This window comes from Zingiber officinale, chromosome 3A (assembly GCF_018446385.1).
Source record: "Zingiber officinale cultivar Zhangliang chromosome 3A, Zo_v1.1, whole genome shotgun sequence".
NCBI classification, from domain to species: Eukaryota; Viridiplantae; Streptophyta; class Magnoliopsida; order Zingiberales; family Zingiberaceae; genus Zingiber; species Zingiber officinale.
Window position 1 is genome coordinate 65,535,419 of NC_055990.1, and position 27,500 is coordinate 65,562,918.

A 27,500-nucleotide genomic window follows, 5' to 3' on the forward strand; every position below is an offset into this window, starting at 1 on the left:
AATGTGTGCCAAGGAGTCACACTTGGCTAATGTTAAAAGAATCTTTAGATACTTAAAATGCATGTCCAACATAGGAATGTTGTACCCTAGAACATTTGAACTTATAGGGTTCTCTGACTCAGATTACGCTAGCTGTAAAATAGATAGAAAAAGTACAAGTGGTGGTTGTCAACTATTTGGACCATCACTTGATAGCTGGTTTAGTAGAAAGCAACACTATGTCTCTTTATCTACTACTGAGGCAGAATATATAGAAATAGGAGAATGTGTTGTACAACTATTATGGATAATGAATACCCTAAAAGACTTCAATCTAAACTTTAAAAATACAAAAGTATTAATTGATAATGTTAGATCAATCAACTTAACAAAAAATCTAGTTTATCATTTAAGAACCAAACACATCGAAGTTAAGCACCACTTTATCAAGGATCATGTAACTAAAGGAGATATTGAACCCAATTACATTGAGTCCAAGTCAGAATTAGCAGACATATTTATCAAATCCCTCCCTGAAAGTGAATTTAGTAATTTATGTCGACAATTATGAATGTGCTTCAGAGACTAGGACTTGCATTAACTATGTTTTGTTTTAAATTCTAGACAAAATTAATTATTTAAGAGTAAGTTTTCTAAAAATTCTCAATTCCCTAATATTTCAAAATGTGTTTTTCCCTTAGTCTAGATCGCACTCATAGAAAGCATGATCTCCTATAGATCTAGATAACGAGCATCTCATAAATACACTAGGTCTACCTGAATTGTGTATTAAAAAAATTAGAAGATGTGAGATGCATAGGCCTTTTGCTTGGACTTCAGATGCTTATATCAGTGCATCAACATAAATCTGGGTAATAAATACAAATAGTACATTAATCAAGTTAAGTAGTCCCATTTTAACAAGCTTCTAACTGGACACTATTACTTAATTTGACTAACCAAGTAAACACTGTTATCTTCTTATAGTCAATAGTAACTAATGGTTAGACATTTAAGGATAATTTTTAATAGAATATTATTTTTTAAATAATATTAGGTTCAGGGGGAGGATATTTGAAAATTACTTTCAAAATGATTTCTTTTCTTTCACTACTTTTTGAAAACTAAAAAAAGGGAATTTTAAAACTTAAATTTCTTTAAAAAAATTTTAGCAACATATTTCAAAATTTGCCTTAAAAAAAATACATTCAAAAGTTGCACTGATGATATTTTATTTTACTTAATATTTGTGAAAATTATTTTTCAAAATACTTTAAAAAATACCTTTCAACACTTGCTTTGTAAAAATTCTTATACTTTTTTAAAATATATGTTTTGAAAAATAAAATGCAAGTGTTTTAAAAATTTTATTGAAAAAATTTCTTAAACATATTTTAAAAAATATTTTGAAAGATATTTTTGAAAAACACTTTAGAAAGTTTTTGAAATGTTTTATACAAAGGTTTTCCTTTCACATTGAAAAATTGTTATTTAGAGCCCTAGAGCCAATTATATGATGATTGTTGTATGGACTCATTGTATCATAGTCCTATGTATATAAAGGTATTTTTTTTGTTATTATACTTACTTGTATTGGTGTCAAATAACTAAGTATAATAGCGTCCTTGAGTAGAAAGTTCTTACCTATATCAATCGATTGGTTGAATCGATAGTGAGATGATATAGAGAACACTACTCTTAATCATTGCTAGTCAAGTATTAACATTCAGGGATAATGTAAATGCGACGAGACTAACATTTAGATCAACTTGATGACATGATCTCACAAGTCATGGATATAGAGATATCAAGTTGGCACATGGGTATGCATTAGAGAATGTATACTGAATGACCCGCCATGAGAAAGTATCATGGATCATTATATGAGTGTCATATACTTTCTCATGTGGTTATTAGTATGACTATTAGTCCTTGGACCTGAAGTCACCATGGTTCCTTACATAAGGAGTTGCATACTTTGGCTTCGTTAAATGTCACCCGTTACTAGGTGGACTATAAAGGCGATTACTGGGTATATAACAAATTATGTGAAGGGATGTGAGTGATGTAGATGGGATCTATCCCTCCTGTATAATGGGAGTGACATCGTTATTCTTGATAGAGTGAGATCACTAAGTGCATGGCCATGCCCAAATGAGTCAATATGAGATATTGAGCTCATTTGATTATAGTGAGTCTACTTGGAGTTCAAGATTTAGATTGATCAGAGGATGACACCGTCTATGCCTCAAATTGATCAACCTAGATGTCAAGGATAGAAGGGCACTTGTCATATATTGTGAAGAGTCACAATTAGTAGTCACAAGGTGATGTTGGATCTCAACATTCTTGTAACTTGGGTAGTAATTGTTGGGTTTTTCGGGCCGTGAAAACCGCTTTTTCGCGTCGCAGAAACCCCGAAACACCCTAGCCAACGGATCCGTGCAAAGAAAAATTTCAAAAAAACTATGAGTACGAGTTTACCTAGATCTACACTGAGATCTACATGGAGAAAATCTTATACCTTCGATGCGTGCCCTTCGCGAGTCCCGCTTGTCCAGGGAGATGCCGGATCTCTAGTTGTCAAAGTAGACAACTCTCTAGAAGTATCCACACGAACAAGATGTGTTCTCTAACACACAAGGATGGAGAAGAGAACACCACAAGTGTGCTAGCACTTCTTGATGCTCTCGGATGGGATTGGAAGAAGAAGAAAGGAAAAGAAGAGAACACACTCCTCTTAAAATCTCTATTTGACTTTCACTAACCTTTCTTCTTGGATTAGACTCACTCTCCTTTTTTCTCCCTTGCTTGAAACCCACGACCAAGAGAAGAGAAGGAGAAAAAAGAGAGCTTGAGGAAGAAGATGATGTGAATGTGAGTGAATGAAAAATTCATTCTCATTCAAAACCAAAAAGGTAACTCCCATTCTCATTAAATGTGGCCATTAAAGAGAATAGATTTGTAACCCCCATGAGGTGGCACACTTTGATGATGTGGCACATCATCATTAGTCCTCCTAATGCCAAATCACTAATGATGTGGCAAATAGTCAAGTCAAACTTGACTCTTCCTCTTCCTTTCAAGTCAAGTCAAACTTGACTTAATCTCTCTCATGGTTGATCTAATCCAACCATTTAATTTTACCCAATTTAATATAATGAATCTAATTCATTTAATTAAATTGATTCAATGAGTCATAATCTAAATAAGACTCATTGAACACATGAATCAACTTGAGTCCAATTCAATTAGCCCAATTAGGATTACTCTTAATCCAATTTGATTCATCACATGAATCTAATCCTCTTGGTTCATCATATGAACCTAATCTCCATCCACTTGTTCTTTGTGTGTGACCCAATAGGTTCTTGTAACGTTGGCAATGCCCCTAAACCCATTTAGGACCATAAGTAATGAGCGGTATCTAGCAATACATCAGTACTACCCAAGTTACAAGAATGTTGAGATCCAACATCACCTTGTGACTACTAATTGTGACTCCTCACAATATATGACAAGTGTCCTTCTATCCTAGACATGTAGATTGATCAATGTGAGGCATAGACCGTGTCATCCTCTAATCAATCTAAATCTTGAACTCCAAGTAGACTCACTCGATCAAATGAGCTCAATATCTCATATTGACTCATTTGAGCATGGCCATGCACTTCGTGGTCTCACTCTATCAAGAATATCGATGTCGCTCCCATCATATAGGAGGGATAGATCCCATCTACATCACTCACATCCCTCCGCATAATTTATTACATACCTAGAAATCACCTTTATAGTCCACCCAGTTACGGGTGATGTTTGACGAAACCAAAGTACATAACTCCTTATGTAGGGAACCATGGTGACTTCAGGTCTAAGGACTAGTAGTCATACTAATAGCCACATGAGAAAGTATATGACACTCATATAATGATCCATGATACTTTCTCATGGCGGGTCATTCAGTATATATTCTCTAATGCATACCCATGTGTCAACTTGATATCTCTATATCCATGACTTGTGAGGTCTCATCAAGTTGACCTACATGCTAGTCTTATTGCATTAACATTGACCCTGAATGTTAATACTCGACTAGGAATGATTAAGAGTAGTGTTCCCTATATCATCTCACTATCGATTTAACCAATCGATTGATATAGGTAAGAACCTTCTACTCAAGGACGTTATTATAGTTAGTTTATTTGGCACCAATACAAGTAAGTATAATAACCAAAACCAAATGCCTTTATTTATATAGAATATGATACAACAAGTCCATAATACAATCATCAAATGATTGGCTCTAGGGCTCTAGCTAACAATCTCCCACTAGCACTAGTGTCAATCAGTGTAGGCTCTAAGCCCCAATGACCTAGTGTGACCATCATGCTTCCTCTGTGCCAAAGCCTTGGTCAAGGGATCTACGATGTTAGCCTCTGTGGGTACTCTGCAAATCTTCACATCTCCTCTCTCGATAATCTCTCGAACGAGATGGAAGCACCGTAGTATGTGTTTGGTCCGCTGGTGTGAGCGAGGTTCTTTCACCTGTGTTATAGCTCTATTGTTGTCACAATAGAGCTCAATAGGGTCAGCAATGCTAGGAACCACCCCAAGTTCAGTGACGAACTTACGAATCCAAACTGCCTCCTTTGCTGCCTTTGATGCAGCAATATACTCGGCCTCTGTCGTAGAATCAGCTACTGTGTCCTGCTTCGAACTCTTCCAGCTCACATCACCACCATTTATGCAAAACACGAACACTGACTATGATTGATAATCATCCTGGTCGGTCTGGAAGCTAGCATCACTGTAACCCTTTACAGCTAGCTCATCATCGCCTCCATATATCAAGAAATATTCTTTAGTCCTTCTTAAGTACTTAAGAATATTCTTGACCACTATCCAGTGACTTTCACCTGGATCTGACTGGTATCTGCTCGTCTTGCTCAAAGTATACGAGACATCAGGTCGAGTACATAGCATGGCGTACATGATAGATCCTATGGCTGAAGCATAAGGGTTCTGATCCACGCAGTCTCTCTCCTCTCTAGAAGAGGGACCTTGAGTTTTTGAAAGACTCACGGACATCGGCAGAAACCCCTTCTTGGAGTTCTGCATGGCAAACCGAAGGAGTACCTTGTCAATGTATGTACTCTGACTTAGGCCAAGCAATTTCTTAAATCTATCTCTATAGATCTGTATCCCTAGAATGTGGGATGCCTCACCTAAGTCCTTCATTGAGAAGAAACTCCCTAGCCAGGTCTTGACAGACTGAAGCATAGGGATGTCCTTCCCAATGAGTAGTATGTCATCCATATACAATATGAGGAAGACAACTATGTTCCCTACAACCTTCTTGTAGACACAATGTTCATCTTCGTTTTTGATGAAACCAAACTATTTGATTGCATCATCGAATCGAAGATTCCAGCTCCGAGAAGCTTGCCTTAGTCCATAAATGGACCTATGCAGCTTACATACACTACTAGTATGCTTTGGATCTACAAAACCCTCAGGTTGTGTCATGTACACATCCTCGAGTAGGTTTCCATTCAGAAACGCGGTTTTGACATCCATCTGCCAGATCTCGTAATCGTGGTAAGCTGCAATAGCAAGCATGATCCGAATAGACTTAAACATTGCTATTGGAGAAAAAGTTTCATCATAGTCAATAACATGAATCTGCTTGAAACCTTTAGCTACCAAGCGACCCTTATAGATAAGTCCATCCATGTCAGTGTTTCTCTTAAAGACCCACTTACACACAATGGGTTTTACCCCTTCAGGTGGATCAACCAAAGTCTATACTTGGTTGGTGTACATGGATTCCATCTTGGATCTCATGGCCTCTAGCCATTTCTCGGAATCTGGTCTCATCACAGCTTCCTGATAAGTGGTAGGCTCATCATCTATGAGCACAACGTCTGTTAGTTAGAGCCCTAGAGTCAATCATTTGATGATTGTATGGACTCATTGTATCATATTCTTGTATATTAATAAAGGCATTTGTTTGGTTATTATACTTATTTGTATTAGTGCCAAATAGACTAAGTATAATAGCGTCCTTGAGTAGAAGGTTCATACCTATATCAATCGATTAGTTGAATCGATAGTGAGATGATATAGGGAACACTACTCTAAATCATTCCTAGTCGAGTATTAACATTCAGGGACAATGTTAATGCAATAAGACTAGCATGTAGGTCAGCTCGATGACTTGATCTCACAAGTCATGGATATAGAGATATCAAGCTGACACATGGGTATACATTGGAGAATGTATACTGAATGACCCGCCATGAGAAAGTATCATGGATCATTATATGAGTGTCATATATTTTCTCATGTGGCTATTAGTATGACTATTAGTCCTTAGACCTGAAGTCATCATGGATCCCTACATAAGGAGTTATGTACTTTGGTTTCGTTTAACGTCACCCGTAACTGGGTGGACTATAAAGGCGATTACTGGGTATATAACGAATTATGTAGAGGGATGTGAGTGATGTAGATGGGATCTATCTCTCCCATATGACGGGAGCGGCATCGGTATTCTTGATAGAGTGAGACCACTAAGTGCATGGCCATGCTCAAATGAGTCAACATTAGATGTTGAGCTCGTTTGATCGAGTGAGTCTACTTGGAGTTCAAGATTTAGATTGATTAGAGGATGACACGGTCTATGCCTCATATTGATCAATCTAGATGTCTTGGATAGAAGGACAATGTCACATATTGTGAGGAGTCACAATTAGTAGTCACAAGGTGATGTCGGATCTCGACATTCTTATAACTTGGGTAGGAATGATGTGTTGCTAGATACCGCTCATTACTTATGCTCCTAAATGGGTTTAGGGCATTGCCAACGTTACAAGAACCTATAGGGTCACACACTTAGGGCAATTAGATGGAGATTAGGTTTATATGATGAACCAAGAGGATTAGATTCATTTGATGAATCAAATTGGATTAAGAGTAATCCTAATTGGGCTAACTTGAGTTCGACTCAAGTTGATTCATGTGTTCAATGAGTCTAATTTTGATTTTGACTCATTGGATCAATTTAATTTAGTGAATTAGATTCATTATATTAAGTTGACTCAAATCAAATGGTTGGATTAGATCCACCATGGTAGAGATTGAGTCAAGTTTGACTTGACTTGAGAAGGAAGACCAAAGGTCAATTTTGACTTGACCTTTTGCCACCTCATTGGTGAGTTGGCATTAGGTGGACCAATGATGATATTCCACATCATCATGGGTGTCACCTTATGGAAGTTACAAAGTCATTTTCTTAATAACTTCACATTAATTACATTTAATGGGGAGTTACACAAAGGAGAAGTGGCCGACCACTTTTGAATGTCAATGAGAATTCATTTTTCATTCAAGTGGTGTATCTTCTTCCTTCTTCCTCTCAAGCTCTCCCTCTCCCTCTCCTCCTTGCTTGGCCGAATCTCACTAAGGTGCTAGCACACCTTTGTGTGAGGTTTTTCTCCACCTACGTGTCCGTGTGGATACTTCTAGAGGACCGACGCTTGACAGTCTAGAGATCCGGCAACTCCTTGGACGAGCGGGAACGCGAAAGGGCACGCAACAAGGGTAAAGCTCTTAACATGTAGATCTAGGAGTAGATCTAAAGGGTTTTGAAACTCGTACTCGTAATTTTTCGTTCAGCTTTTCTTGCACGGATCTACGGCTTTGGGTGATTCGGGGTTTCTGCGACGCGAAAAGCGGTTTTCGCGGCCTGAAAAACCCAACAACGTCATCATGGTCAGACAAGAGAAATGAGTATCTCTCAGGCTGACGACGTACCCTATCAGACCTGCGAAGAGGTATGTCTACTTGAACTGGTTGTTGTTCTTCAACTCTTTGTAGAACAACATCATCCACAATACTTTGTGATTCCAGTTCAACTTCCATCGAGGCATCAGTGCTATTGTTCACATCTTGAACTTCTTCAAGATCGAATGTGCTCCCACTAGTCTTTCTAGAAACAAAGTCCCTTTCTAGAAAGACCCGAGTCTTTGCCACAACTATCTTGTGCGGACTGGGAATGTAGAAGTAATATCCCTTAGTTTCCTTGGGATATCCAATAAAGTAGCACTTGTCTGATTTGGATCCTAACTTGTCTGAGACTTGACGTCGAACGTAAGCCTCACAACCCCAAATCCTCATGAAAGACACCTGGGCATCTCTCCCAGTCCATATCCTATATGGTGTCTTTATCACGGCCTTGGATGAAACTCGGTTGAGTATAAAAGCTGTCGTGCCTAGAGCATAACCCCAAAGGTATGTCGAAAGATCTGTGTGACTCATCATAGATCGTACCATATCTAATAGAGTATGATTCCTCCTTTCGGATACACCATTCCACTGTGGTGTTCCAGGAGGAGTGAGTTGGGATAGAATCCCACACTCAACTAGATAGTCACGAAACTCATGGCTAAGGTATTTTCCACCTCGATCTGATCGAAGTATCTTAATATTCTTGCCAAGCTGGCTCTGTACTTCATTCTTGAATTCTTTGAACTTTTCAAAGATTCAGACTTATGTGTCATCAAGTACACATAACCATATCTACTGAAGTCATCAGTAAATGTGATGAAGTACCTATAACCACCTCTAGCCGCGACATTGAAAGGGCCACATACATCACTATGTATAAGTCCTAACAAATCAGTCGCTCTTTCGCTGTGCCCACTAAAGGGTGTCTTGGTCATCTTACCTAGTAGGCATGACTCGCACGTCTCATAAGATTCAAAATCAAATGAGTCCAGCAAACCATCCTTATGGAGCTGGGATAAGCGCTTGTCATTTATATGACCTAAGCGACAGTGCCAGAGATAGGTTTGGTTCAGGTCATTTGACTTGAACTTCTTGGTATTTATGTTATAAATAGGGCTTTCAAGATCTAGAATATAGAGTCCGTTTATCAGAGGTGCACTATAATAGAACATATCGTTTAAATAGACGGAACAACATTTGTTCTTTATTGTAAACGAGAAACCTTTCTTGTCCAAACAAGAAACTGATATAATGTTCTTAGTTAATGCAGGCACATAACAACAATCATCTAATTCTAGTACAAGCCCAGAGGGCAGAGATAGATGATAAGTTCCTACAGTAACAGCAGCAACCTGTGCTCCATTGCCTACTCGTAGGTCTACCTCACCCTTCGTCAATGCCCTACTATTTCTCAATGCTTGTACATTAGTACAAATGTGCGAAGCACATCCGGTATCTAATACCGATGAAGAAATAGAGAGGTTGACTTCTATAACATGTATACCTGAAGTAGAAATCTTATTTCTCTTTCTTAAGATCTTCCAGGTATTCTTTGGAGTTCCTCTTCCAGTGCCTCACTTGTCCTTGATATAGGTGACAAAGATGTTCAACCATATCGTAAGCGCTCATCAACTCATGTTGCTTCTGAAGCTCAAAGTTCATGGTCACGAGCATAAGACAGAACACATCTAATGCGTCATCCTGATGCTTCTTGTAAGCATCTCGGTCTGCTCCTGTGGCAGTGGCAGGAGGAGCCTCCGGAATGGGCTGCTCTAGAACGTACAGTTTACGTTCTTGGGTGAGAACTATTCTCAGGTTCCTATACCAGTCCAGGAAATTTGCTCCGTTGAGCTTGTCCTTCTTAAGGACAGAACGCAGAGAGAAGTTGTTCGTGTTTGACATCATGGAAATTCTACAACAGAAATAAATGTAGAAATAAATATCATATTTTTTTATATCATTTAATTAGGCCTTCAACTAAATGATGCTCCCACTAAATTCTATAATTCATGTGGGACAAGATCCACATCATACTAACCCTTGAGTTAGCTTTGGCTAATACGCCCAAGATTTAGTATGATCGGTAGGTAACTAATTACCAATTACATCTCTATGCGACTCTTGTTTATAGGATCAAAATCCGCATTTATATTAAAACTCGAGTTAGCTTTGGCTAATACGCCCAAGAGTTAATATAAACGTGATTTTGACCTATCTACCAACCATTGGATAATGCCTATAGTTAAACTCGATCCAATTGAGTTAACTAGTTACTCAATCTAATTGAGTTGTACTCACCCATGCGTTGATAGGCGGGATCAAGATTGTCCCTCCGTACCCTACCAAGATAGTATGTGTTGCTCTACTTTGGCAGATTCAACAACAACATGCGATCGAGGTAGTGGTAGGTATCACGGCATGGTAGGCATTAGAGTTGACGTGATTTAGATCTAATCTAAACGTCGATGTTGTATCATATACTTGATATAGATCTAATCTAATCGATAGGGTGCATCTTGTACACGATGTAGATCTAATCTAATCGTAAGGGTGCATCTTGTGCACGATTTAGATCTAATCTTAATCGTTAGGTACTAATTAATTACTTAATTAAACATGAATCACATACACAAGTAATTAACTAAATTTTATGATTATGTCATGGACCTACTACGATCTTCTCAAGCCAATGAGAAGATCAGATGGTCAACCTAAGGTCAATAGCTTCTCAAGCTCCTTCCTTTTGACCACCTTGTGTTGCTCGCGCCTTCCTCGTAACTTCGTCTTGAGTGGACCTTCCACCGCTTCAAAATTTACATTACAATTTTGAAACTCGAGTTACATTCGTGTCTAAATCTAATTTACAACCAGAATATAAATAGGGAGGCACGACGCGCAGGTCGCGTATCAAATAAAGCACACACAAACACATGACGGCACGCAGGCCGTATTATAAATTACAACACAAATCCAATCATATTGGGTCTTTTTGGGCCATGACTATCACAAAAATAATATATAATTCTAAATTATATATTTTTTCATAATTTTCTATACTTTTTCATAATTTCTACAATTTATGAGTAAATTTTTCCCGGCGGTCCCGATTAGCGATTTCGGGCGCAATCACGGAGCAAATCCCCTTGCGGGGTTAGGGGCAGTACCCCTACCCGCGATCTAACCATCGCGAGTTGCTCCTAAGCGATCCTACAGTGCCTTAGCCCGCTGTCCCAAAAATTTTTGGGTCGAAACATTGCCGTTATAGAAAAATCTTCTCGGTAGTCGAAGCCTACAAGTGTCTAAACACTTGTGCTTCGCTTCTACGAGCAAAATACCCTTTAAAATTATAAATATCATGAAATTACAGAAATTCACAGAATGTTTATTTTTCATAAAAACCAAAATAAATTCGTACACGCCTTCGCACGTGGCTCTGATACAACTGTTGGATTTTTCGGGCCGCGAACACTGCTTTTTCGCGTCGCGGAAACCCCGAAACGCCCTAGCCAACGGATCCGTGCAAATAAAAATTTCGAAAAAACTACAAGTACGAGTTTACCTAGATCTACACTTAGATCTACATGGAGAAAATCTTATACCTTCGATGCGTGCCCTTCACGAGTCCCGCTTGTCCAGGGAGATGCCGGATCTCTAGTTGTCAAAGTAGACAATTCTCTAGAAGTATCCACACGAACAAGATGTGTTCTCTAACACACAAGGATGGAGAAGAGAACACCACAAGTGTGCTAGCACTTCTTGATGCTCTCGGATGGGATTGGAAGAAGAAGAAAGGAAAAGAAGAGAACACACTCCTCTTAAAATCTCTATGTGACTTTCACTAACATTTCTTCTTGGATTAAACTAACTCTCCTTTCTTCTCCCTTGCTTGAAACCCATGACCAAGAGAAGAGAAGGAGCAAAAAGAGAGCTTGAGGAAGAAGATGATGTGAATGTGAGTGAATGAAAAATTCATTCTCATTCAAAACCAAAAAGGTAACCCCCATTCTCATTAAATGTGGTCATTAAAGAGAATAGATTTGTAACCCCCATGAGGTGGCACACTTTGATGATGTGGCACATCATCATTAGTCCTCCTAATGCCAAATCACTAATGATGTGGCAAATAGTCAAGTCAAACTTGACTCTTCCTCTTCCTTTCAAGTTAAGTCAAACTTGACTTAATCTCTCTCATGGTTGATCTAATCCAACCATTTAATTCAAGCCAATTTAATATAATGAATCTAATTCATTTAGTTAAATTGATTCAATGAGTCATAATCTAAATTAGACTCATTGAACACATGAATCAACTTGAGTCCAACTCAATTAGCCCATTTAGGATTACTCTTAATCCAATTTGATTCATCACATGAATCTAATCCTCTTGGTTCATCATATGAACCTAATATCCATCCACTTGTTCTTTGTGTGTGACCCAATAGGTTCTTGTAACATTGGCAATGCCCCTAAACCCATTTAGGACCATAAGTAATGAGCGGTATCTAGCAATACGTCATTACTACCCAAGTTACAAGAATGTTGAGATCCAACATCACCTTGTGACTACTAATTGTGACTCCTCACAATATATGACAAGTGTCCTTCTATCCTAGCCAGGTAGATTGATCAATGTAAGGCATAGACCGTGTCATCCTCTAATCAATCTAAATCTTGAACTCCACGTAGACTCACTCGATCAAATGAGCTCAATATCTCATATTGACTCATTTGAGCATGGCCATGCACTTCGTGGTCTCACTCTATTAATAATATCGATGTCGCTTCCGTCATATAGGAGGTATAGATCCCATCTACATCACTCACATCCCTCCGAATAATTTATTACATACACAGTAATCGCCTTTATAGTCCACCCATTTACGGGTGACGTTTGACGAAACCAAAGTACATTACTCCTTATGTAGGGAACCATGGTGACTTCAGGTCTAAGGACTAGTAGTCATACTAATAGCCACATGAGAAAGTATATGACACTCATATAACGATCCATGATACTTTCTCATGGCGGGTCATTCAGTATACATTCTCTAATGCATACCCATGTGTCAACTTGATATCTCTATATCCATTATTTGTGAGATCAAGTCATCGAGTTGACCTACATGCTAGTCTTATTGCATTAACATTGTCCCTGAATGTTAATACTCGACTAGGAATGATTAAGAGTAGTGTTCCCTATATCATCTCACTATCGATTCAACCAATCGATTGATATAGGTAAGAACCTTCTACTCAAGGACGTTATTATACTTAGTGTATTTGGCACCAATACAAGTAAGTATAATAACCAAAAACCAAATGCGTTTATTTATATAGAATATGATACAGCAAGTCCATAATACAATCATCAAATGATTGACTCTAGGGCTCTAGCTAATAGTAATGATGTGTTACTAGATATCGCTCATTACTTATGCTTGTAAATGTGTTTAGGAGCATTGCCAACGTTATAAGGACCTATTGAGTCACACACAAAGAACAAGTGGATGGAGATTAGGTTCATATGATGAACCAATTGGATGAGGTTCATATGATGAACCAAAATTGGATTAAGTGTAATCCAAATTAGACTTCTTGAGTTAGACTCAATTGGATTCAATTGTTGAATGAGTCTAATTTAAAGTTGATTCATTGCGTAAATTTTTATTAATGAATTGAGATTCATTAAATTGAAATTGACTTGAATCAAAGGTTGGATTTAACTCAACAAGGAAGAGAAGTGGTCAATTTTGACTTGACCAAATTGGAAGTTGAAACATCAAGTTTGACTTGATGAAATGCCACTTGGTGAAGGTTGACTCATCCTACATGGCATGGCTAACCGATACATCCTTGCCACATCATCTCCACATCATCAAGGGAGAGCTAGAGGCATGGAATGCCAAGATCCAAAGAGTACCCTTGGCATTCCATGTGTGGTCGGCCAAATGAATATAGGATTCATTGGCATTGATTTGTGATTTATTGGTTGTTGTCTTCTTCCTCCTTAGCTTCTTCTTCTTCTCATCTCTCTTCTTGGCCGAGAGTTCCAAGTAAGGTCGTGTTGGGTTCTTCGGGCAGCGAAAATCGCTTTTTCGCGTCGCGGAAATCCCGAGTCACCCAAAGCCGTAGATCCGTGCAAAGATTCGTAAACAAAACTTTTCGAAAAACCTTTTCTTGTACGAGTTTGTAAAACTTTAGATCTACACTAGATGAGAGTTATACCTTCGAAGCGAAGCCCTTCGCGTTCCCGCTCATCCAAGAAGTTGCCGGATCTCTAGACCGTCAAGTGTTGGTCCTCTAGAAGTATCCACATGGACACGTAGGTGGAGAAAACCTCACACAAAGGTGTGCTAGCACCTTGGTGAGATTCGGCCAAGCAAGGAGGAGAGGGAGAGGGAGAGCTTGAGAGGAAGGAGGAAGAATCACCACACTTGAATGAAAATGAATTCCCATTCATTCACAAAGTGGCCGGCCACTTTCTTCTTGTGTAACTCCCCATTAAATGCAATTAATGTGAAGTTAATAAGAAAATGGCTTTGTAACTTCCATGAGGTGGCACCCATGATGATGTGGAATATCATTATTGGTCCACCTAATGCCAACTCACCAATGAGGTGGCAAAAGGTCAAGTCAAAATTGACATTTGGACTTCCTTCTCAAGTCAAGTCAAACTTGACCCAATCTCCACCATGGTTGATCTAATCTAACCATTTGATTCGAGTCAACTTAATATAATGAATCTAATTCATTAAATTAAATTAATTCAATGAGTCAAAATCTAAATTAGACTCATTGAACACATGAATCAATTTGAGTCGAACTCAAGTTAGCCCAATTAGGATTACTCTTAATCCAATTTGATTCATCAAATGAATCAAATCCTCTTGGTTCATCATATGAACCTAATCTCCATCTAATTGTCCTAAGTGTGTGACCCTATAGGTTCTTGTAACGTTGGCAATGCCCTAAACCAATTTAGGAGCATAAGTAATGAGCGGTATCTAGCAACACATCATTACTACCCAAGTTACAAGAATGTCGAGATCCGACATCACCTTGTGACTACCAATTGTGACTACTCACAAAATAATGACAAGTGTCCTTCTATCCTAGACATCTAGATTGATCAATGTGAGGCATAGACCATGTCATCCTCTAATCAATCTAAATCTTGAACTCCAAGTAGACTCACTCGATCAAATGAGCTCAACATCTAATGTTGACTCATTTGGGCATGGCCATGCACTTAGTGGTCTCACTCTATCAAGAATACCGATGTCGCTCCCGTCATATGAGAGGGATAGATCCCATCTACATCACTCACATCCCTCTACATAATTCGTTATATACCTAGTAATCTCCTTTATAGTCCACCCAGTTACGGGTGACGTTTGACGAAACTAAAGTACATAACTCCTTATGTAGGGATCCATGGTGACTTCAGGTCTAAGGACTAATAGTCATACTAATAGTCACATGAGAAAGTATATGACACTCATATAACGATCCATGATACTTTCTCATGGCGGGTCATTCAGTATACATTCTCTAATGCATACCCATGTGTCAGCTTGATATCTCTATATCCATGACTTGTGAGATCAAGTCATCGAGCTGACCTACATGCTAGTCTTATTGTATTAACATTGTCCCTGAATGCTAATACTCGACTAGGAATGATTTAGAGTAGTGTTCCCTATATCATCTCACTATCGATTCAACTAATCGATTGATATAGGTATGAACCTTCTACTCAAGGACGCTATTATACTTAGTCTATTTGGCACTAATATAAATAAGTATAATAACCAAACAAATGCCTTTATTAATATACAAGAATATGATATACATGAGTCCATACAATCATCAAATGATTGGCTCTAGGGCTCTAACTAACAATCTCCCACTAGCACTAGTGCCAATCAGTATAGGCTCTAAGGCCTAAAGACCTAGTGTGACCATCATGCTTCCTCTGTGCAAAAGTCTTGGTCAAGGGATCTGCGATGTTAGCCTCTGTAGGTACTCTGCAAATCTTCACATCTCCTCTATCGATAATCTCTCGAATGAGATGGAAGCGCCGTAGTATATACTTGGTCCGCTGGTGCGAGGTTCCTTCGCTGTGCTATAGCTCCATTGTTGTCACAATAGAGCTCAGTGCGATGTTAGGAACCACCCCAAGTTCGATAATGAACTTGCGGATCAAGCCCCTCCTTTGTTGCCTCGATGCAGCAATATACTCATTGTAGAATCGCTCATCGTATCCCTTCTCGAACTCTTCGACACCACCATTAATGCAAAATACGAACCCTGACTGCAATCGGTAATCATCCTGATCGGTCTGAAAGCTGGCATCACTGTAACCCTTTACAGTTAGGTCATCATTGCCTCCATATATCAAGAAATATTCTTTAGTCCTTCGTAAGTACTTAAGAATATTCTTGACCTCTATCAGTGACTTTCACCTGGATCTGACTGGTATCTGCTCGTCATGCTCAAAGCATACAAGACATCAGGTCGAGTACACAACATGGCGTACATGATTGATCCTATGGCTGAGGCATAAGGGATCTGATCCATGCGGTCTCTCTCCTCTCTAGAAGAGGGACCTTGAGTCTTCGAAAGACACACGCCATGTGACATCGGTAGAAATCCCTTCTTGGAGTTCTGCATGGCAAACCGAAGGAGTACCTTGTCAATGTATGTACTCTGACTTAGGCCAAGCAATCTCTTAGATCTATCACTATAGATCTGTATCCCTAGAATGCGGGATGCCTCACCTAAGTCCTTCATTGAGAAGCAACTCCCTAGCCAGGTCTTGACAGACTGAAGCATAGGGATGTCCTTCCCAATGAGTAGTATGCCATCCACATACAATATGAGGAAGACAACTATATCCCCTACAACCTTCTTGTAGACACAAGGTTCATCTTCGTTCTTGATGAAACCAAACTGTTTGATTGCATCATCGAATCGAAGATTCCAGCTCCGAGAAGCTTGCTTTAGTCCATAAATGGACCTATGCAGCTTGCTCTAGTATGCTTTGGATCTACAAAACCCTCAGGTTGTGTCATGTACACATCCTCGAGTAGGTTTCCATTCAGAAACGCGGTTTTGACATCCATCTGCCATATCTCATAGTCATGGTAGGCTGCAATAGCAAGCATGATCCGAATGGACTTAAACATCGCTACTGGAGAAAAGGTTTCATCATAGTCAATACCATGAATTTACTTGAAATCTTTAGCTACCAAGCGACCCTTATAAATAAGTCCATCCATGTCAGTCTTTCTCTTAAAGACCCACTTACAACCAATGGATTTTACCCCTTCAGGTGGATCAACCAAAGTCCATACTTGGTTGGTGTACATGGATTCCATTTCGGATCTTATGACCACTAGCCATTTCTTGGAATCTGGTCTCATCACAGCTTCCTGATAGGTGGTAGGCTCATCCTCTATGAGCACAACGGCATCATGGTCAGACAAGAGAAATGAGTATCTCTCAGGCTGACGACGTACCCTATCAGACCTGCGAAGAGGTATGTCTACTTGAACTGGTTGTTGTTCCTCAACTCCTTGTGGAACATCATCCACAACACTTTGTGGTTCCAGTTCAATTTCCATCGAGGCATCAGTGCTATTGTTCGCATCTTGAACTTCTTCAAGATCGAACGTGCTCCCACTAGTCTTTCTAGAAACAAAGTCCCTTTCTAGAAAGACCCCAGTCTTTGCCACAACTACCTTGTGCTGACTGGGAATGTAGAAGTAATATCCCTTAGTTTCCTTGGGATATCCAATGAAATAGCACTTGTCGGATTTGGGTCCTAATTTGTCTGAGACGTCGAACGTAAGCCTCACAGCCCCAAATCCTCATGAAAGACACCTGGGCATCTCTCCCAGTCCATATCCTATATGGTGTCTTTATCACGGCCTTTGATGAAACTCGGTTGAGTATGAAAGCTGTCGTGTCTAGAGCATATCCCCATAGATATGTCGAAAGATCTGTGTGACTCATCATAGATCGTACCATATCTAATAAGGTACGATTCCTCCTTTCGGATACACCATTCCACTGTGGTGTTCCAGGAGGAGTGAGTTGAGATAAAATCCCACACTCAGCTAAGTAGTCACGAAACTCATGGCTTAAGTATTCACCACCTCGATCGAAGTACCTTAATACTCTTGCCAAGTTGGTTCCGTAATTCATTATTGAATTCTTTGAACTTTTCAAAGGATTCAGACTTATGTGTCATCAAGTATACATAACCATATCTACTGAAATCATCAGTAAATGTGATGAAGTACCTATAACCGCCTCTAGCAGCAACATTGAAAGGGCCACATACATCACTATGTATGAGTCCTAACAAATCAGTTGCTCTCTCGCTATGCCCACTAAAGGGCGTCTTGGTCATCTTGCCTCGTAGGCATGACTCGCGTATCTCATATGATTCAAAATCAAATGAGTCCAGCAAACCATCCTTATGGAGCTGGGATAAGCGCTTGTCATTTATATGACCTAAGCGACAGTGCCAGAGGTAGGTTTGGTTCATGTCATTTGACTTGAACCTCTTGGTACTAATGTTATAGATAGGGCTCTCAAGGTCTAGAATATAGAGTCCGTTTATTAGAGGTGCGCTACAATAGAACATATCTTTTAAATATACAGAACAACATTTGTCTTTTATTATAAAAGAGTATCCTTTCTTGTCTAAACAAGAAACTGAAACTATGTTCTTAGTAAGAGCAGGCACATAACAACAATCATCTAAATCTAGTACAAGCCCAGAGGGCAGAGATAGCTGATAAGTTCCTACAGCAACAGCAGCAACCCGTGCTCCATTGCCTACTCGTAGGTCCACCTCGCCCTTTGCCAATGCTCTGCTATTTCTCAGCGCCTGCACATCAGTACAAATGTGAGAAGCACATCCAGTATCTAATACCCATGATGTAGAAATAGATAGATTGACTTCTATAACATATATACCTGAAGTGGAAGTCTCACTTCGCTTTTTCTTATGATTCTCCAAGTATACCTTGCAGTTCCTCTTCCAGTGCCCGGTCTGACCGCAGTGGAAGCAGGTAGCATCCTTGGCGACCCCTCCTTTAGGCTTCAGTGCCTTGCCTTTGCCCTTGGCTTGGGACTTTCCTTTGCCTTTGGGCTTGCCTTTGCCCTTATGCTTCTGGACCATCAGAATGGGCTTAACCTTCTTAAGGTTAATCTCAGCAGTTCGTAACATACTAAGGAGCTCGGGCAGTGGCTTGTCAATCTCGTTCATGTTATAGTTGAGAACGAATTGACTATAGCTATCCGGCAAGGATTGCAAGATTAAGTCAGTGGCCAGCTCTTGGCCAAGTGGGAACCCCAGTCTTTGTAGGTTCTCTATGTACCCAATCATCTTGAGTACATAAGGACCTACAGGAGCCCCGTCTGACATCTTGCACTGAAACAGTGCCTTCGAGATCTCAAATCTCTCATGCCTCGCTTGTCCCTGATATAGTTGGCGAAGATGCTCAACCATATCAAAAGCGCCCATCAACTCATGTTGCTTCTGAAGCTCTGAGTTCATGGTCGCGAGCATTAGACAGGACACATCTAATGCGTCGTCTTGATGCTTCTTGTAAGCATCTTTATCGGCTCGCGGGGCATTGGCAGGAGGAGCCTCCGGAATGGGCTGCTCCAGAACGTACAGCTTACGCTCCTGGGTGAGAACTATTCTCAAGTTCCTGTACCAGTCCAGGAAATTCGCTCCGTTGAGCTTGTCCTTCTCAAGGACAGATCGCAGGGAGAAGGAATTCGTGTTCGACGTCATGGTTATCTACAACAGAAAATTTGCAGAAATAAATATCATATTCTTTAAAAATCATTTAATTAGGCCTTTAATTAAATGATGCTCCCATTGAATTCTATAATTCTTGTGGGACAAGATCCACATCATACTAACCCTTGAGTTAGCTTTGGCTAATACACCCAAGGCTTAGTATGATCGGTAGGTAACGATTACCAATTACATCTCTATGCAACTCTTGTTTATAAAATTAATATCCGCATTTATATTAAAACTCGAGTTAGCTTTGGCTAATACGCCCGAGAGTTAATATAGATGTGATTTTGACCTATCTTTTCCAACTGTTGGAAGAATGCCTATAGTTGACTCGATCCAACCGAGTAACTAGGAATACTCAATCTAATTCAGTTTGTATTCACCCATGCGTTGATAGGTGGGACCAAGATTGTCCCTCCGTACCCTACCAAGATAATATGTATTGCTCTGCTTTGGCAGATTCAACAATACATGTGATCGAGGTAGTGATAGGTATCACGGCACGGTTAGGCATTTTAGAGTTGGTTCGATCTAGATCTAATCTAATCGAGAAGGATGCATCTTGTGCACGAATTAGATCTAATCTAATCGCAAGGGTGCATCATGTGCACGACTTAGATCTAATCTAATCGTTAAGGCACTAATTAATTAATTAATTATTAAACATGCATCAAATACATAACAATTAATTAATTAATCTATTTGTGGTTTAGTCATGGCCCTACTACGATCTTCTCAAGCCAATGAGAAGATCGATTGGTCAACCTAGGGTCAACAGCTTCTCCAAGCTCCTCCCTTTGACCACCTTGTGTTGCTCGTGCCCGCCTCGGAACTCCGTCTCGTGTGGACCCTCCACCGCTCCAATTTGTACATTACAATTTGAAACTCGAGTTACATTCGAGTCTAAATCTAATTTACAACAAGAATATAAGAGAAGGCATGACGCGCAGGTCGTGAATAAATAAAACATACAACATGCGCAAACACATAACGGCACGCAGGCCATATTATGAATTACAACACAACCAATCATATTGAGTTTTTGGACCATGACTATCACAAAATTTATATATAATTCAAAATTATATATTTTCATAATTTTCTATAATTTTAAAATTAATTTTTACAATTTTTACGAGTAAAATTTCCGGTCCGTTTAGCGGTTTGAGCAATCGTGAGCGGATCCCCTTGCGAGGCCCAAGGCAGCGCCCCTACCCGCGATCTAACCATCGCGAGGGTTCCTTTGCGATCCAACAGCGCCTAAACCCGCTTTCCCAAAACGATTTGGGCCGAGACATTGCCGTTTCGGAAAAATCTTCCCGGCGGGTTCGTTTTTAGCGATTTTGGGTACAATTGCGGAGCAAATCCCCTTGCGGGGTTAGGGGCAGTACCCCTACCCACGATCTAACCATCGTGAGTTACTCCTTTGTGATCTAATGGCACCCGACCCCGCTGTCCCAAACGAATTTGGGGCAAAACGAAGCCGTTTACAAGAAAACTTTCCGGTAGCCGAAGCCTACAAGTGCCGAGACACTTGTGCTTCGCTTCTACGGAAATATTACTCATAAAAACTCTAAAAACTTAATTTTTACAGAAAATCACAGAAGGTATATTTTTCATAAAAATACAAACGAACTCGTACAAGTCTTTGCACGTGGCTCTGATACCACTGTTGGGTTCTTCGGGCCGCGAAAACCGCTTTTTCGCGTCGCGGAAACCCCGAGTCACCCAAAGCCGTAGATCCGTGCAAAGATTTGTAAACAAAAAAATTTTCTAAAAACCTTTTCTTGTACGAGTTTGTAAAACTTTAGATCTACACTAGATGAGAGTTATACCTTCGAAGCGAAGCCCTTCGCGTTCCCGCTCGTCCAAGAAGTTGCCGGATCTCTAGACCGTCAAGTGTCGGTCCTCTAGAAGTATCCACACGGACACGTAGGTGGAGAAAACCTCACACAAAGGTGTGCTAGCACCTTGGTGAGATTTGGCCAAGCAAGGAGGAGAGGGAGAGGGAGAGGGAGAGCTTGAGAGGAAGAAGGAGGAAGAATCACCACACTTGAATGAAAATGAATTCCCATTCATTCACAAAGTGGCCGGCCACTTTCTTCTTGTGTAACTCCCCATTAAATGCAATTAATGTGAAGTTAATAAGAAAATGGCTTTGTAACTTCCATGAGGTGGCACCCATGATGATGTGGAATATCATTATTGGTCCACCTAATGCCAACTCACCAATGAGGTGGCAAAAGGTCAAGTCAAAATTGACCTTTGGACTTCCTTCTCATGTCAAGTCAAACTTGACCCAATCTCTACCATGGTTGATCTAATCTAACCATTTGATTCGAGTCAACTTAATATAATGAATCTAATTCATTAAATTAAATTAATTCAATGAGTCAAAATTTAAATTAGAATCATTGAACACATGAATCAACTTGAGTCGAACTCAAGTTAGCCCAATTAGGATTACTCTTAATCCAATTTGATTCATCAAATGAATCAAATCCTCTTGGTTCATCATATGAGCCTAATCTCCATCTAATTGTCCTAAGTGTGTGACCCTATAGGTTCTTGTAACGTTGGCAATGCCCTAAACCAATTTAGGAGCATAAGTAATGAGCGGTATCTAGCAACACATCATTACTACCCAAGTTACAAGAATGTCGAGATCCGACATCACCTTGTGACTACCAATTGTGACTACTCACAAAATAATGACAAGTGTCCTTCTATCCTAGACATCTAGATTGATCAATGTGAGGCATAGACCGTGTCATCCTCTAATCAATCTAAATCTTGAACTCCAAGTAGACTCACTCGATCAAATGAGCTCAACATCTAATGTTGACTCATTTGGGCATGGCCATGCACTTAGTGGTCTCACTCTATCAAGAATACCGATGTCGCTCCCGTCATATGGGAGGGATAGATCCCATCTACATCACTCACATCCCTCTACATAATTCGTTATATACCCAGTAATCGCCTTTATAGTCCACCCAGTTACGGGTGACGTTTGACGAAACTAAAGTACTTAACTCCTTATGTAGGGATCCATGTTGACTTCAGGTCTAAGGACTAATAGTCATACTAATAGCCACATGAGAAAGTCACTACAAGAAAAAAGCTAATAGACAACGCTTTTAAAGCGTTATCTTTTTGCCTGAAAAAGCGTTGTTAAAGGCACTGTTGTAAAAAGTCTGCTCAACGACAACGCTTTTAAAACGTTGTCGTTTGTACCAAAGACAACGCTTTTGCAACGCTTTAAAAGCGTTGTCATTTTATGCAAAGGCAACGTTTTGCAACGCTTTTAAAGCGTTGTTTTTGGTAGAAAAGACAATGCTTTTGAAACGCTTTAAAAGCGTTGTCGTTTTAAAGAAAAAAATAAAAAAAATAATTTAAAAATCATTATTTTTATATTTTTGAAACTATTATTTTTCTTTTACCATGTCTATATTCGAATTTTACATATAATCAACTCAGTTAATGATTTCAAACTCATACCAAAATAATAGAATTCTAACATTGAAGTAATATTAATATTTAATTACATGAGAAGCTAGTAAATATCAAAATTAACACTAATTCTGTTTCAAAGTAGATAATGATATTCACAAATAAAACAAAAGAGCACAAAATAATCTTGTGAGCAATTGGATTTTGTCTAGGATCTTTGTAAGTTTTGAACAGATTGAACAGTTGACCTGAAATATAAACAAAAAATTACAGTCAATAGTTTGAACCAAAAAATTACTTCTACTAGCTATTTTCTATAAATGAACCAAAACTCATTACTCAGAAATGAAATGCTTGCAGAAAGAAAGAAAGAAAGCTGAAATGCAACGTTTCTTCAAATTGCAGAAAACACTGTTGTTGCAGAAATACAACGTTTCTTTAAACTGCAGAAATAAAGTTTGCAGAAAGAAACAACTATAATATGATAAACTGTGATTCCATACATGAGCATTACTGATGGCTCTCAAAAGAAACAAAACAATCAAAATAAACGAGTTCAAAATGTGAAACTTTACTAGAGAATCAACTATAATATGATAAACTGTGGTTTGTAGTACTCAGTATAACATCCATTTCTCAGTTTTTGTCTTATGTTGCATCTGTATTTTTTATTTCATATTTACATGAAGTATATATCTTATAATACAAGCAAATATCCTGAAGTTTAATAATACAGATCTATAGTAAGCTTCTACGCCTACAACTAATTAAGTTCTATAAGAACTTCTTATGAAACATCAGTTGAGGTTTGTGTTGTTTACATTCCTTTCTAATTTTATTAGAGAATGATCATGGCCAGCATGCGAATGAACAACTTCAAGGAAATTCAACAACGTTATACTTTAACAAGGGCCTTAACTAGATTGAATAACTTACTTAAAAGAAGTAATGTCTACCTGAATATTGCTTTCTTCCATTAAAACCTCCTTAGCTTTTTCGCAAAGCACCCTAATCTGAAATTTTATTTAAAAACTTATAAATATAGTTATTAACTCACAATGATAAACTGCAAGAAATTCCAAATATTATTTTCATAGGGAAAAAAAAGAACATTAAACAAATATTGGACTGCAAAAGCTAATGTCTTAACAATGTAAACTCATTGTGAACTTTTAGCAATTAGCAAGACACAAGAAGGGAATCGAAGCATTTACCTCTATTCCTTGTTAATAGAACAAACAGTTAATGCATGTAACTAGAGGAGTCCTCCTATAACTTGAGCAATATTTCATAAATTTCCAGAGGCTTATGAAAAGATACAATAGAAACCTCTACGAATATTTTTTCTATATAACTTACAAGAAAAATCAGCTCAATCAAAAACTGAATTCCGAATGACATGCTGATCAGATAAACTAATTTCCATCGTCTCTAACAAATTAAAGCATTTATAATTGTATCAAGGAGAAATAATTAAGTCACATCGGATAAATAAATCATGAGATTATTCATTAACAAGCGACACTAACCCACCCCATAGTCCAACAAAGAAAATCATTACAGTCCAGGAATGAAATATGGATTGGCCAGTTCTACATTAGCAGTTTCAAGGGTTAATGATCACACATGGTATATAGAACGATCACACATCAGTAACATCTTAATGTGCCTAAAAGTTCTCGATTCATCCATAAGAAAATCCTAGATTAACAAGAAGTCGAGATCTGCATTTTTTGATCTATTTAATTGGGGATAAAAAGCAAAGATTTCACATCCATGGAACATTTTTACACATGAATATGTAAGGGGAAAGAAATAAGTCTATAGCCAGGAATTAGGCCATGAACATTTCAGCCAGGTAATTTACATTAAACATAATTGGTCAATTCTCTTTGCTGGTCGGGATGCAACAATCGATGTACCTGTAAATGGAACTGCAATTGGGTCCATTTTCTCACTGGCGGGCTCAATACAATGAGTATGCTATTGGACTTTTGCTCTGCCGACAAGGGACAATTTTCTATAGCATAGACTTTGATCCTTGAGGATGTCAAACCTTCGTGGAAATTGAAACCAACAGAGAATGTCTAATAGGTCAAATACTTCCATAGATTTTGCTTAATCAATTCCACACATGGTTTAGGTTTCTTATATGGTTAATGGAAACGTCCTATTAGTTCGAGTTGCAACAATGGATGAGAAGTTAAATTCTTCTTCTGAAGAAGAGCGGTATAACAGATTGACACACTCATGCTTTGTTACAATGCATCATTAAACCTAGACAAACTTCCGGAAGAGGATACAAAAATGAAAAACGTTTATCGATGATAAAGCAACAGAAGAGCAGATCCTTCTAATCTATTTTGCTTGGAGTTATCAACAACAACAACAAAACTCTTAACGCTAAGGAGGAAGAACGAAACCTAACTTCAGGATTAAAAGAATGGATTAGGCCCTATTCAAAACCCTAGCTTCGCTATTTACAGTCAAAAGAAAAAAAAAATCCAAACTACGAGGATAAAGATCGAATCATTGAACTCAGAAGCCACAAGATCCAGTTCGCCAAGTAGTCTATCTTCCGTGCAAAGAATCCATGAAAGAGGAGGTGGAGATTTACCTGCAAGAGATAGTACGGAGCTGGATGGCGTCGGAGTGATCGGCCACTTTCCTGGCGAGCTCCTCGCACTCGGCGCGGTAGAAGAGATTTACCTGCTTGTCCACTCTCTTAGCCATCGCCCACAACCCCACAGCCGCCGCCAAGGTCGTACCCTCGGACAAAATGAGAGAGTGACAGAGATAGAGAGAGAGGGGAGAGATCAAGGTCTAAGTCGTCCACGCCAAATCTTTTTGGCCGCTATTAAGGCAAGAAAAAAATGGCAGCCACTAAAATCATCAACTCTGCGCTCTCAGGCGTCGTATCCCCGTGTGCTGTGATGCACGGCGCAGCGTCGGAGAAAGGATGCTCCACTACGCGCAAAAGCGAGTGGCTCAAAAGGGTGGGCCACAAGCCAGCACCTCCCGGCTCCAGATTCAGACCAAGGCTCGGCCGGAGGACCCCGGAAGCCATCGCAAGCACCGCCATTCTTCTGTGTTAGCCTGAGAGGAGGAGTTCGAGCAGAAAACCTACTCAACCTCAGATCTGTAAACAATACGCATGAATCGAGCAGAAAACCCCCAAAACAAACATCCTAACCAGAGAAGAAATAAATTGAAAGAGCGATCGAACAAAAATATGCGAGGGAAAGGGTGAGATGTAACCTCCTGTACAGCGACCGGCTTGCACTGCATGAGCTGCGCAATCTGCTCGTCCAGGTTGCCATGAGTGTCCGAGGCCGGCACTGGACTTACGCTCATCTTGTCCTCCTTATATCAGTCACCGCCTCAACGTCGGGGGCGAAGGAGGCGAAGAGATGGGTCGATCTGTCGTGGTTAATCGCCTCAGCACCGGGATCTGCCGCTTGACGAAGGTGTGGTCTTGACGGAGAGTCGGAGGAGTGGTTTGCCGGAGAGGAGTTGGATGGAGAAGGCCGTGCGAGACGAGGAGTACTTGGGAGAAGGGTTCGGGACTTGAAAATGATCGAAAGATAGGAGTTGGGAGAAGGGTTTGGGTTTTCTACTCCTTACCTACATCCAACGATGTGTATTAATCAAGATTTAGATCCAACGGTTTGTATTAATCAAGATTTAGATGAGATTTTAAACATAGACAACACTTTTTATAAAACGTTGTTGTAGACACTAAAAATCAGTGTAATAGACAACGCTTTTTAATGAAGCGTTGTCTTTGACCCGTAAAAATCACTAATCGACAACGATTTTTAGAAAAGCGATGTCTATTAATAAGAAAATAATGAAATAGACAACGCTTTTCACTAAAAGCGTTGTTAAAACAAAATAGACAACGCTTTTTATAAAAAGCGTTGTCGTTTAAGTGTTGTAGAATCCCAATTTTCTTGTAGTGAGTATATGACACTCATATAACGATCCATGATACTTTCTCATGGCGGGTCATTCAGTATACATTCTCTAATGCATACCCATGTGTCAGCTTGATATCTCTATATCCATGACTTGTGAGATCAAGTCATCGAGCTGACCTACATGCTAGTCTTATTGTATTAACATTGTCCCTGAATGCTAATACTCGACTAGGAATGATTTAGAGTAGTGTTCTCTGTATCATCTCACTATCGATTCAACTAATCGATTGATATAGGTATGAACCTTCTACTCAAGGACGCTATTATACTTAGTCTATTTGGCACTAATATAAATAAGTATAATAACCAAACAAATGCCTTTATTAATATACAAGAATATGATATACATGAGTCCATACAATCATCAAATGATTGGCTCTAGGGCTCTAACTAACAGGTGGGTGATGGTGAGTGAGTTTAATCCAAGAAGAAAGGGTAAGTAGAGAGTTTAGAGAAGTGTATGAGAATCCTCT

General features: G+C 39.3%; 1 long non-coding RNA gene across 3 annotated transcripts; it reads right to left on the bottom strand.

The window, feature by feature from the left end:
- Positions 1–23,114: 23,114 nt before the first annotated feature.
- On the bottom strand, positions 23,115–26,620 carry LOC122051958. Of its 3 annotated transcripts, none has more exons than XR_006131637.1 (4): positions 26,306–26,620; positions 25,665–26,143; positions 24,004–24,060; positions 23,116–23,295 (listed from the first exon to the last, which is right to left on the bottom strand). It is a non-coding gene; the product is annotated as an uncharacterized LOC122051958 (long non-coding RNA). The 3 variants fall into 3 exon arrangements; XR_006131636.1 differs by having other exon boundaries at positions 25,665–26,186; XR_006131635.1 differs by having other exon boundaries at positions 23,115–23,295; positions 25,665–26,620.
- Between the last annotated feature and the right edge of the window lie 880 nt (positions 26,621–27,500).